The 13,175-nt window shown below is 38.3% G+C and overlaps 1 protein-coding gene across 10 annotated transcripts in view; it reads right to left on the bottom strand.

Moving 5' to 3' along the window:
• Positions 1 to 13,175, bottom strand: part of LOC134342716 (nuclear receptor coactivator 3-like) — a 225,418-nt gene that overhangs the window by 179,300 nt on the left and 32,943 nt on the right. For all 10 annotated transcript variants that reach the window (XM_063041176.1, XM_063041171.1, XM_063041168.1 and 7 more), the window contains exon 2: positions 9,399 to 9,483. The gene's annotated coding sequence lies outside the window, so the exon portion shown is untranslated. The remainder of the gene's footprint in view (positions 1 to 9,398; positions 9,484 to 13,175) is intronic.

Consider the following 13,175-nt stretch of genomic DNA (forward strand, 5'->3'; position numbering starts at 1 on the left):
AACTTCAGTATCTATGAGGCGCTATGGACACAGTCTGTTCCTGATGGTCAACGGCAAAATAATTACTTTGTAAATCCTCCATTACAAGATCCTCAAGTCCTATGGCATAAGTTCTCTTGCAACAGCATTTCCATTGCAATTGTAGTTTCAGGTTCTTGATTAGTAAGGATGTCAAAGGTTTTTGAGAGAAGGCAGGAGAATGGGGTTGAGAGAGAAAATAAATCAGCTATGATTAAATGGCAGAGCAGATTTGATAGGCTCAATGCCTAATTCTGTTCCTATTGTGCCTTAGTGTTATGTCTTCGTAGAGATAATAGGTGGATAGGCTATTAAACCAACAATCAGCTGCAGTGGTGACATGGTTACACGGATATCCTTGCAGTCACCTGTTCAGATCATGATATAGGAATAAAGGTAGGAGGTTGAGTCATGCACTTAACTTTGAAACAAAATACCCTATTGGTTATGATAAAACCATTCTAAACTTATAATCAAGAGGAAGATGCAAGCATGTTGGTTTTCCATTCCTCTCCTGCCAGTCATATCTTTACAGAGCTTCAATGCCTTTTAACTGGGAATTCAAACTGTGGACTTTTTCCTCAGCGTAGGAGAGTCTAGCACTAGAGGACACAGGTTTAAGATGAGAGGAGGGAATTTAAAAGATCTGAGGGTAGCTTTTTCCCCCCAACAAAGGTGGCAGACATCTGAAATAAGTGGCCAAAAGTGGTAGAGACAGATAAAGTTGAATTTAAAAGGTGTCTGGAGTGGGGGATGTAGCCCTTTACTTGGGTAAATTAGATTAACATTATTAAGCATCAGTCAGTATGGATGAGGGGGGCTGAACGGGCCCATTTCTATAGGGTATGACTCGAGCAATCAGAATCCTGAATATTGCAGCAGACTCCTTCTTAGGCCTTCTCTATACTTCCATAAAAGTTGCTGATGACTTTTATGTGTGTTGCTTGAAATTCCAGCATCTGCAGATTTCCTCCTGTTTGCTATTACTTCCCTAGTCAGGACATATGTGCTGATGACAATGGCATGCTGGTTCCATGACACAGTAAACCTAAAGGTTGAGAGGCATTTTTTACCCCATGGGGAAGCCACCAAGACAGCAGATAGGCTATTCCTTTCTAATCTACCATTTTTCCCCTTTGAACTTCCAGAAGATGCATCGACAACCTTGTTCCATGATTTGGCCTGTGGTTCACTCAGGGCAGCGTACAAGTTCCTGGGTTTTTAAAGTGTGGCATTCACATCTGCTGCCATTGCATGCTCCATGAGGTTTGACGTAGCAAACATCATTTAATGAGTCCTGATGTAGAGTTTTGATAAAAAGTCAACAATTTCTTTGTCCCCACAAATGTTTGTTTGACCTGTTGTATTCCTCCAGCAAATGTTCTAGATTTCAGCATCTGCAGTCTCTTGTGTCTTCACTTGTACAGTCCAAAATGCTTGCAAGCAAATTCTTTTCATCTGGGATTGCCAGCTACCACAAAATCTTGATCACCCATTTTCTCTAATATTTCAGTCTTGAGCTTGTTCAAGACAATGCAAAACTGAGCGAATAATCACCAGATCATATTTTGCTTCTTACAATGAAATTGTTGCTACACATCAAGATTATTCAAAGTGCGATGGCTAAATTACCAGAGACCTAAACTAACAACACTGAGACAATACACATAACAGCAACTTTCAAATCTGACCATGCTAACCTCCAAATCACAGGGCCATTCTAACTTGGAAATAGAATCACAGCCTCTTTATCACTGCTGAGACCAAATTCTTGCTCCCTCCCAAAAGTATTACAGGAGTATTTCTATGGTAAGGTTTGAGAAATTAGCTCATCACCATCTTCTTAGGGGCAACTAGAGACGAACAATAAATACTGGTCTTGTCAATAATGCCAAAATTCTGAAGAATAAATTAAAATATTCTAACTGCAAAGCCCTCTGGAATGCACTACAATCAGAAAAATAGCTTCATGTAAAAGATGGCTATCACAAGGTTTATTCATTGCTTGGTTTTTATATTCAATATCTTTAAGAATTTAGCTAGTTACTATAAATTTCAATTTTCATCAATTGCCTTGAAGGTTAAAAAGAAAGAAAATGTTTTTTTTCAACACTGCTGATACTTAACATTTGTAAAATAAATTATTTTGTAAACTTGGGTTCACGTTAGCCTCAACTCAAGCTGGTGTCACTCTGCAATAACCTTCCATAATATTATCATATTTATAAATATGAGGAGTGCAAATACATTGATTTGATTAAACTGATTTTTTTTTACTTTTTTTCCACCCACTGCAAAAAAGCAAATATGGTTTCAATTTTAAAAGCTGTAACAAATTATCTTCATCAGGGACTCTGGTGATTTAATACAGCTGTAAGGTAGACCATCAGAGAAATTTCATATGGCATGAATCACCAAAATCCTGCCAGCAATTTATATGCATTCAACCAGCATTCTAAAGCCACTTAAATCTTGGAATTTTCATTACACCTATCAGCAGAAACACTTATCTTTCAAAATGATGAGAAACTCTGAAAAAGTTATAATTAAACAGTTTTCCAAAAAAAAATGATACCAGGAACATTTTGTTCTCAAGAGTATTCCCCTGGTAACACTGAAACAGTAAAAAACTGTAACACTGGCAAATTCTTTTAGTTCAACAAAAACCACTGCTCCAGCTCACAAACCTTTAACTCTTTGGCTGACACCATGCAATAACTGTATTTCAGTCGGATGATACTCAGATAGCAGCAAACAATGCTTGGGTCAGAATAGCTCCCTCCCATTTTGAGTTAATTATTATAATGCTTTATCCACATAGAATTCTGGGAATGAAAAACATGAAACAGGTTCTTCAAAAGACTTTGAACCAAAATAGAACACTGCAAACAAAAGCAGGACTTCAAAAGTCAGACAGCAAAGTACTCATGACTCAGTGCCATATGGAGTGGGTTATAATTAATGCAGCAAACTGATGAAGGGGTGAAAACGATTTAAAATAAAGTAGGTGAGATTGCAGATAGTTGAGTAAGAGTGAATAAACAATGTTGCATCTATCCTCCGTACACCCAGCACTACATTTCTCAATTCTTCTACTCCTCTGCACCACACTTAAAATTTCAGCTGGTAAGTCCAAAGGCTTTTTTCAGTCCCCATTTTGTCCTCGAATTTTCTATTGCGACAATTCTCGACCATTTTTCTCCAACTCTGAAAATCTTGGCTTAAACTACCTTTACAGTGAACTATAACCTCAAATGCATTAACTTTTTGAATAATGAATTGCTGTTGGGGCAGAGGGTGTCAATCTTTGTACAGTATCCGTTTTCCTTATTCAGGAGTGGACTTGTTTTTCTACAATAAAAATTTGCTAGTCTTTAATAAGATAGCAAATAAATTATTATACTTTTTCTAGAACTAACTTTTGAAGACTACTTTATCCTTTGTGGTTCAGATCTAAAATGGAGAAAAAGGAGGGAAATGCTTTATTCAAAGATTAGCATTGTTTCTGTAACATCCAACAATGCCACTGCTACAACACTGCACCAAAAGCTTCAAAACTCAAGCAGAATAGCCCACTTATCATCTCTGACACAGTGGGGTCAAGAAAACAACCTCTCCCTCATTGTCACAAAAACAAAGGAGCTGATTGTGGATTACAGGAGGAATGGAGATGGGCTAACCCCTATTGACATCAATGGATCTGGGGTTGAGAGGGCAAACAGCTTCAAGTCCCTCGGCATCCACATCACTAAGGACCTCACGTGCTCTGTACACACCAACTGTGTGGTGAAAAAGGCACAACAGTGCCTCTTTCACATCTGATGGTTGAGGAGGTTTGGTAATGGGCCCCCAAATCCTAAAAACTTTCTACAGGGACACAATTGAGAGCATCATTGCCTGGTATGGGAACTGTACCTCCCTTAATTGTAGTACTCTGCAGAGAGGATAGCCCTGCGCATGTGTATTTGAGAACTTCCCATGATTCTGGACATTTACAAGGACAGGTGTGTAAAAAGGGCCTGTAGGATCATTGGGGACCCGAGTCACTCCAACTACAATCTATTCCAGCTCCTACCATCTGGGAAACGGCATAAAAGCCAGGACCAACAGGCTCCAGAAAGCTTCTTCCACCAGGCCATCAGACTGATGAACTCACGATGATTTGACTGTACTCTATATTACATTGACTGTTCTATTTATTATAAATTACTATGATTGCACATTTTGACAGACATAAAGAAAAGATTTTTTATTCCTCATGTATGTGAAGGGTGGAAGAAATAAAGTCAATTGAATAATCCAACCAGATTTAAGGAACAGCAGAAAATCCAATGTGCATCTCAAAAGCCCTCACAAGATTCACTGCACAGTAAATGTCATCTGGCCACAGAGATCTGAGGTGGTGTCACTGTGGAGCATAAATACCTCTCTACTCAATTAAACTTATTAACATATCCTACTTTCTCAGCCATGTGCATCCAGCTTGCCCCTCCAACGTAGCCAGACCAGTGACTTCATATACTTTGAGTTCCATATTCTAATCAACCTCCAGGTAAATTTACTTGTATTCTATTGTAACTAGCATGTGGCCATCATCCTAGAACAGCCTTGTGCAACCTTTTTGCCCTGGAGGAACCCTTGAAATAATTTCCAGGTCTCAGGGAAAAATTAGAAATTATTAAATCTACAGCTCACAGTACCTTGGCATGATCAGTAAGTTGTAGATATAATAATCCTAAAGTAATTGTCAATGCTCTTTTGAGTTGAGATTGAATTTTTGGCCAAACTTTTTTAGAAAAAAAACAAGTAGATTCCTTTTCTTTAAATTAATCTTTTTCTCCTTCATAAATTTTAAAAACTCATAAGGCAAACATAATAAATTTCTGTTAAATAACTGGCTTAAGCCAAAGTGGGATTTAGTCTTTCTGAAGGTAAGCTCAGTTGATTTAATTTAAATAGAAGTTGTAAATTGATTTTAATTTATGCTATTTACAACATGAAAATTTATTGACAATACTGAATAGTAAAGTTACTAAATGTATAAGCCAAAGCAATACAAATAAAGATATAGCCTAAGACAATTTTACACAAGACTTTGAAAAAACATTTTCTAGCTAAGTGACATGATCAGGCTCATATATGGGTGTAGCATGTGAAACCAGTGCTTGTTTTTTTTTTGCTGTACAAATACTTAATTCTGGGTCAAACTTGAATCACACAGAGTTCTTCTTCTCTCATAGTCAAATTCTCAGGCTGAGCAGAAGATTCAGAGAAAGGGTTCCTCACCCAATCATACACTTGTGTTGAAAGGGAGGAAAAATACTGTTCAATTTTGCTCTACAGTTCTTCCAGGTGGTTTTCTTTAAGACTCTAGATTGAGCAGCTGAGTTGCAGCACATAAAAATTCCTTCTTTAGATTGAAAATTTCCCTCCAATTTCTTACTACACAAGTAGAGTTTGTTCGTTCCCATAAGTCAGCTGGCGATGAACAAGGGGAATTTTGGGAGGTAATTCAGGGGGGAGAAGCTGACGTCACAGCCCAGTTGGGCGAGTCCATTCAATGCTCGGAACACAGACTTCATGCTCATCAGCCTACCATCCTTCCCTCTGCGCAATACAGTGCTACCAATTATCAACGACCTCCCCTATCCCGCATGAAAAACTGAGAATGGACTCGGCCACATTAACACTGCCGTACTGCACACTGCCATACTGAGCTGAAAGGCCCCTAATGAGATTGCTAATTGGGCTGTTCGGTCACCGCCCACCATGTGAGCGTTAGCTTCTCGCAAACTTTGAAAAACGTCTATTTTTAAGTCATGAAACCTCCTCCTAGAAAGTGAAAATATCAAGTCAATTCAGAACCTTAATCATTTTCATCAGACAACACCCATAAAAGTTGCTGGTGAACGCAGCAGGCCAGGCTGCACCTCTTCCTAGAGATGCTGCCTGGCCTGCTGCGTTCACCAGCAACTTTTATGTGTGTTGCTTGAATTTCCAGCATCTGCAGAATTCCTGTTGTTTTCATTTTCATCAGGTCCCCTTTCAGCCTTTGCTTTTCTAAGGACATCAGCTCTGATCTTGCTTTATCTTCCCAGGGGTATACCTTATCAGTTTAGAGATCATTCCATATTCTCCAGCACCCAAATCCTTTCCAAATTTGAAACCAGATATGCAGGAAGACATGGTGCACTACAATTCACAACACAAAGGTATAACGAACAATGGACGTAGTCAAGGGTAGGGCTAGCAAATTGAAAACCTTGGAGGTTAGGCAAAGGCACAATCAAAGATCAGGTCACTTTGTTACTTTTGAAAGAAGGATTGTAGTTGGAAAGCAAAAAAAAATGTACAATGAATTCCAAAAATTTGAAAAACAGCAATTTATCAAATTGGGAGAGAAATTAAAAAGTGTATGAAATATGTGCATGAAAACCTACAGTGCCATGAATATACACTCAGTGGCACTTTATTAGGTATACCTCGTTAATGCAAATATCTAAACAACCAATCATGTGGCAACAACTCCATGCATAAAAGCATGCAGACATGGTGAAGAGATTCAGTTGATATTCAGACCAAACATCAGAATGGGGGAAAAAATGTGATCTAAGTGACTTCGACTGTGGAATGATTGTTGATGCCAGATGGGGTGGTTTGAGTGTCTCAGAAACTGCTGATCTCCTGGGATTTTCACACACAACAGTCTCCAGAGTTTACAGAGAATGGTGAGAAAACCAAGAAAAATACTGAGCAGCAGTTCTGTGGCCAAATTGTCTTGTTAATGAGAGAAATCAGAGGAGAACGGCCAGACTGGTTCAAGCTGACAGGAGGGCAACAATCACTCATAACCACGCATTACAACAGTAGAAAAAAATTTATGAATTCACAACACGCTGAAACTTGAAGTGGATGGGTTACAACAGCAGAAGGACGTACCCAATAAAGGAACATTTGAGTGTAATTGAAAACACAATGCAAACTTAATGCTGGAGCACAGAAAGATAGTGGACACAAGTTGGATAAGTGGAGCCTTGTGGAAAGTTTAAATTGGGAGGCTAGCAAAACAACACTGAAGCAAGTTTTGTAGGTGAGGATTCTGGTAACAAGGAAATGTTGCAGTTTCACAAACAGCTAGATGATATGAGCAAAAAAACAAGTTCAACAATGACCTGAAGTCACACATTTCAGGTGTCAGCTTGCAAAGACAGCCTGGAAAAGCTGATATTCTCCAAGTGAAAGGGTGGAAGTGCTGAAAGAAACCAAACAGCAGTGCCCGTATGGCCAATTTTTAGATTGAGAAATAACTGCTTGGCTAGTTATTCTATCAGGACCAGCAATTATCAGTATAGCAATACAGTTTCGTCAGAGAATATCACAGCAAGTACCTGCACAACCAACTCTCATTAGCACATTAACAGATACCATCATAAAAGGCAGAAATTTCTCTCCAGTCATCTGGGATAAATGTTAATAACTTCATATTCACACTATTTCATTTCCAAAAATCAGGTCTTATTAACATCAATGGAACTGAATTTAAGAAAACAAAATATAATAATCAGCTGCCACTTTGCATGCTTCTTTTGTAACTGTTGACTTATTCCTACAGGCTGGGGTAGAAAGTGACCTTATAAACAAAAGAAATCTTACCAGACCAACTAGGGTTTAGCTAGAAGACAAGTCAGGGTACTTCATTTTGAGGCTGACAACTAAGAGAGGAGGGAAATTCTAAAGCCTACATAGGCAAACATGTGCAAGATGATGCATTTAGATATCCAAGAACAGATGATGATTCTATAAATGCATTACCTGAAATCAAAGTCAAGGAAGTGGTAAAGGGAAAAAAGGATGTGGTTATGCTATCTGGAAAGGAAATATGGAGCTAAAATATTACGATAATGGGAGTGTCAGGAAATTATAAGAGCAATGCAGATGATTTTGAAAGCAAATGCCTTAATTCTAGGACACAGAACGAGGGCCAATGGAAGGATGGAGGATAGTTTCAAATTTACTTTTTTTTCTTATTATTTGTTCTAAGTTCAGAATATAAGGGTCCTACGGCCATTTTTTGTTTCAAAAATGTCTCCATTTTTCGTCTTCTCAGGTATTCACTCAGCATCAAAAATTACCTGTTTTCACTTTAATTTTGGTTTTGCATTGACAGATCAAGCCAATGTGAGACCTGCAGACTTGACTACAGACAAGGCAAAAGATGAGTGGGTAGTTGAGAATTGCTACACTCCTTTCCCCTATTTACGTGGGCTTCCATGTGCTTGGGGTTCATGTGACATGCTGCATGGTCCTTTCATTTTGAGCAGATATGGGCCATGGATTTCCAAGAATCAATGAAGATACAAAATTCTTTGCCCATCACCACCCCCCACAAAAAAGTTTTTCAGGAAATACATCAAATCTTTTCTTCTATTCACTTAGTACTTTCTTCCCATTATAAATTTCAGAAAGGAGCATACAAATAGTGTGGTCTACTCATCAGTTCCAAGAGTGCTCTAGGGCCTCAATCCTGGCATTGTCAACCCTCCCCTCCCATCTCCCAACTACCAAACGGATTGCAGTATTCCTACAATGTAGTGCACTACAATACCTGCTAGGTACCCCAAGTCTCAAAAGAAAACAGGAATGCAAAAATCACATCTGCATACAACCCACAAGTTTTGTGTTGAGCTTGAGAACTTGATCTTTAGACTCTTTTCTTCAGCCAAAGGCCGAGCTGCACACTGGAAGGCTTGGTAAATTTCATCTCTGAGGGCTGACTTTGCTGTGAGGTGGTCCATGTATTCGATGGTATCAACAGGCACACTCTCAAAAGTTACCAGAATTAGTCATCTTCTTACCTGAAGATGGCAATGATTATAACATCTGGCAGCACTAACCTACCTCAGATGTAGACAAAGAGATTGTAAATATGTAACTGACAAATCTCAGGGTTGTATACTGCATACATACTTTGGTCATTTTTAATCACATTAATCCTGGTCATTTTTAATTACATTAATCCTGGTTCACCTTTCCAGAGTCTCTTTTTAGTTGTTAATTTTTGGAAGCTCCAGGAAGAATACACCATAATTCCTGGCAGGGATACTTGAGGACAGCAGATATTTTGTGGTCCTTCAGTGGCAAAAGAGCCCCATACCAATATGGGAATTCTCAACCAATTCAGTTATAGTTGCATGGTGGTTAAATCCAATGGCTTGCACCACACTTCAATTCCCACCACAGAATCTAGGTAATTTAAAATTAAGTGAAGAAAAAACATTTTATATTTAATAATTAGCAAGCATCAGTAACCATTAGACCACTGAATGTTTGTGAAAAACCATGACAGGCATCCTTGGGGGAAAGAAATCCACCATCCTTACCTGGTCTTGTCTACATGCAACTTCCTCAGTTCTGGATCAATTGTGGATCTTCAATAATACCAGCTTTGCCAGTGATGTGTGGATCCTGTAATTAAATTAAAACTCAATTACAATAATATAGAATATTCAGTTAGTTTGTTGAATTTTATAAACAAGTCCCAAACATCAGTTGTTACTTTGAAACCAAACTTTTAAGAATTCAAATCACATAAATGTCATCCAACAAGGACTTGAAATCTTGTAGCCACACTTCATTTTTAGCTAAACTGTCATATCCCATTTGATAAAGAGCATGCTTACAAAGCAAAGTCTCAACTTAGAATTATTCAGAATTGCAAAAACATATTCCAAAGCCTCAGAAGTGCAGATAATGCTCTATAGATTATATTTCTTCTTCTACTCCACCAAAACAAGAACACTTGAAAACTGCAGAAACATTCTTTCTTCTCTTTTGGATACCATTAATTCACAAGTGCCAGAAGCCTTAGATAGTAATGGTCAACATCCACTTCAACAAAAAGTGTGCAACAGAACTCATCCCAATTGCATTTTTATCCAAGAACCATAATCTGCCATTCCACCAGAAACTATTGACTGTGGTATAGCAACAAGACCTTCAGCAACTTTCTCCTTCTCAACTCAAGAGAAGCATAGACAACTCTTGCACATTGATTTCCAACAAGTTTCAATTCTTCTGGTGAATTTAGTTTTTTTTTTAAATCTTTCACTATTCCTCAAGTGCAGGAACATTTTTACAGCAAACATGGGAAAATAAGTTGCTGGCTAGATTAATGAACAAGCCTATGACAAGTTTTGAATCTAGTTAAACCATATGCAACAATGTCAAAAGTTCACCAAAACAGTCCTGGCTTGCAGTTGTGGATTTATTTGTTAGGGTCATCCACTGTATAAAGAGATGTACGACACTGGTTAAGATTCCTTTTGCAATAAAAATTGAATGTTGTTTTAGTACTATGGAAATAAAACAATGGCGTCCTGTCTTTGCAAGCAGTTTTCTTCCCTTTTAACATCCCCCACCCCACCAAATACAGTTATGGTAAACCAGAGGGTTAGGGAGTGGTAGGGAGTTGGGGAAGGCATTTCTTAAATCAAGAATTTGTTTGTACAAAAGCTCCATTTGATCCCGATTGGTGACAGCATACTTAAAATGAAAATTGCAAGTGTCAACAGCTGAAAAAACACTTAGAACTCTGCAAAAAATAATCTTCCAGGGTCTCGGCCTGAAACGTCGACTGCGCCTCTTCCTATAGATGCTGCCTGGCCTGCTGCGTTCACCAGCAACTTTGATGTATGTTGCTTCCAAAAAAATGTTCAGTTCAACTAGCTCAGTTAATATCTTCAGTATTATATGTTAACCACTGAATAGGAAAAGCTTGCAAACATTTGACATAACAGCATTATTGGACAGCTTCTAGGTTATTGTTTGAAATGTGCATCAGTAAGCTGGGTGCTCAAATTTCTCAGAGATGATGATGAAAGCACAATTATATCTTTCTTCCAAAGACACAAAATAAGATAGGTGTACATTTGAGGATTGCTTCAGTTAGATTGTCCGGCTAATGGCGCAATGGGATCAGTGCCAGACTCCGGAGCGAAGGCTCCCGAGTTCGAATCCAAGTCGGGCCACCAAGTACGCTTTCCATCTGTGCCGGGTTGAGCGTCGAGCCACTCGGCCTCGTAAAAAAAAAAGGGTTGAGTCAGGAACGTTCATATCATGACCCATTTAATCTGAAAGGAGACCAATCCTGACACCACGCGCCAGACAAGAATGGCTGACTGTCTGGTGCGACACGCAAAAAAAAAGTTAGATTACAAATCTATTATGTAATGAAAAACAACCAAAACAGATAACCACTTCAACCAAACCAGTTACAAAAGCTAATTCTTCAAAATTACAGAACAGCCACTGTACCAAAGCAAGCCATACCGTCTCTGCTGCAGTGTCTGAACCATTTGGAATTCTCTTTCATTTGCATACCAAGCTCCCAACTGAATCTCATTCCTAAATGTGCCTCCATCACAACCGCTAACACTGTATTTGAGACCCTAAATATTCCTAAATGTTATTATGTCAAGGTTCATTTCACTTAGATTCAAAATCTTGGTTCTTGACACCTCCATGAACAAGAACAGTTTTGCCTCATGTATTCTATTCATACCCTTCATAATTCTGAAAACTGTGAATCTTCCTTTGCAACCTCCTCTGTTACGAGAAAAAAACACCCCAAACTCTACAACCTTTCTACTTATGTCTCTCCCTTATGTTTTTAGTAAATCTGCATCCTAGCATCTTTCCTTAAAAAGTACCCAGAACTATACACAATACTCCAATTGATAGTACCAAATGTTACACAAATATTCATGACCTCTTTGTTCTTTTAGTCTCTCCCCATTGAAAGCTCAAGATCTAGTATGGTTTTTTTTAATATACAAAAGCTAGGTTCTCAACCTACCTTGTGACATCTAGCTAATATTGCCTTTTATTTTTTCTACCAAAATGCAAATTGATTTTTTGAACACTAAATTTCATCCACCCTTCTACCAGCCTGTCATCGTCTCCCCAAAGACTACTGCGATTCTCCATGCAGTTCACTCTACCTCCAAAGTTTAGTGTCATCGGCAAAGTTTGAAATTGTACTTTGAGCATCAAATCAAATCATTAATCTACATTAAGCAGAAGTACTTCCACCAACCTATTCAGGAACCTCAATATATACTTTCTTCTGGTCTGAAATAAAAAAAAATCTTCCATCACAACTGTTTCTTGTTATTCCCAACAATGTGCTACATGTACATCCAATATAATGCCATTGAGTACAAATTTGATCAGCCTACAATACCCCTTATCAATAGATTTTATGTTCATATGCTTCAACAATATTTCTTACTTGAATGCCTGTTTTTTGATAAAGTAACATCATCAGATTTGCTAGTACTGGTTCAGTAGTTTGCTCTTACTGATTCATATTTGTCCAAGTGACTGTACACTGCCCTTGATCATTTCCATAACATACAGCAACATGGTAACACAGCAGACAACACAACATTTTACAGTGCCAACATTGGTTTAAATTCCCACTGCTGTGTGTAAGAGTACATTCTCCCCATGACCATGTAGGTTTCCTCTGGGTACTCTGGTTTCCTTTCATCTTTCCAGTACGTACGGTTTAGTAAGTTGCTGGCATGGTATGCTGGTGCCAGAAGCATGGCGACACATGCGGGCTGCCCCCAGTATAGATAATACTTGAGGTATTAAAGCCAGGGGCTCTGCAATTTTATCTCTTCCCTCAGATAGCCTAGTTGCAATCAGGATCAGATTAATCGCTGTTGGCGTTTCTGGTACCAGCTCTATCAATTTTTCACTCATCCAAAATACGTTATATCTCCCTATGCTTGCCCTCCAGCAGATCAGCATGCTTAGTAATGACTAACATTGATTTCAGATCTCTTTGTGTCTTTATCAGATTCCTCTTTTCTCTTACAGTTAACTGATTTCCTGACATGGAAAATACAAAATCACACTTCAATACTTTAGTTTCTGTGTTGCGTCTTCAGCTTCTGATGTTCTTTATTTTTTTCTTCATTTAAATTTTACTATTTTTTGAGCCATAGAACAGAAAACAGAACTTTCAGCCCACCCTGTTCATGCCAGCCATCAGTAATATATTTTCATTCTTTAGTCTTTTATAACTCAGTGTTTTAAAAGCTCATCCAGAATATTAAGAGTTTCTGCTTCTACATCCACTCAGGCAGCAT

The sequence above is a fragment of the Mobula hypostoma genome, chromosome 2, assembly GCF_963921235.1.
Source record: "Mobula hypostoma chromosome 2, sMobHyp1.1, whole genome shotgun sequence".
Classification (NCBI taxonomy): Eukaryota; Metazoa; Chordata; class Chondrichthyes; order Myliobatiformes; family Myliobatidae; genus Mobula; species Mobula hypostoma.